Raw genomic sequence first — 771 nt, forward strand, 5'->3', positions numbered from 1 at the left:
GGGCGGGGGAGGGTTGCACGAGGATGATGCGTCGTGTCTGGGAGAGCGGTGCAGGCATGCCTGGGAGGGGAGCGTGGAGGTGTGGCGGAGGTGAAGGCAGGGCGGGCCCGCACCAGGGTGTTGACTGCTTGGTATGACCGTATGAGAAAGGGTTTAGGGTTAAAAAGAAGTAAACCCCTAAACCCTAAACCCTAAACTAGTAGTGCTGGTTATGACCGCCCTTCTTTGTGCGCAGCGCACCGCGCGCTCGTATGGATCGCCCTCTCAACGGCACGCAAGCTCCACACCCCGTTGGTCCCAAGGCGCGCACGGCGCCAACGGCGTCGCCGCCGAGGCGCAACGGCAAGCCCTGAAAGCCATCAAACACCCTTGAACCCCGCAGGTGTTTGTCAACGCGTCCCTGACGGAGGCGTTCTGTATGGCCATCGTAGAGGCCGCCAGCGCCGGCCTCCTCGTCGTGTCTACGCGCGTAGGCGGCGTACCCGAGGTTTGCATCCACGCGCCCGCGCCCGCGCCCGCGCCCGCGCCCGCGCCGCGCACGCGCCCGCGCACGCGCCCGCGCCCGCGCACGCGCACGCACGCCCTGCAAAGGACTGGAAGCCGGGGATGCGGCGCGCGGCGCCCTCCCGCCGACCGGGTCCCGCTTTTGGCGAGCGGGCCCCCAACGGGCGCTGGGCCAGCGGGCTGCCGGCGGGCAGTCGGCGGCCGCCCGTGTCGATCGCCTGTGTTGAACCCCTGACCGCACATGGGAATTTCGCGGTGTGGCGGGGG

The sequence above is a fragment of the Monoraphidium neglectum genome (genome assembly GCF_000611645.1).
Source record: "Monoraphidium neglectum strain SAG 48.87 unplaced genomic scaffold scaffold04242, whole genome shotgun sequence".
Classification (NCBI taxonomy): domain Eukaryota; kingdom Viridiplantae; phylum Chlorophyta; class Chlorophyceae; order Sphaeropleales; family Selenastraceae; genus Monoraphidium; species Monoraphidium neglectum.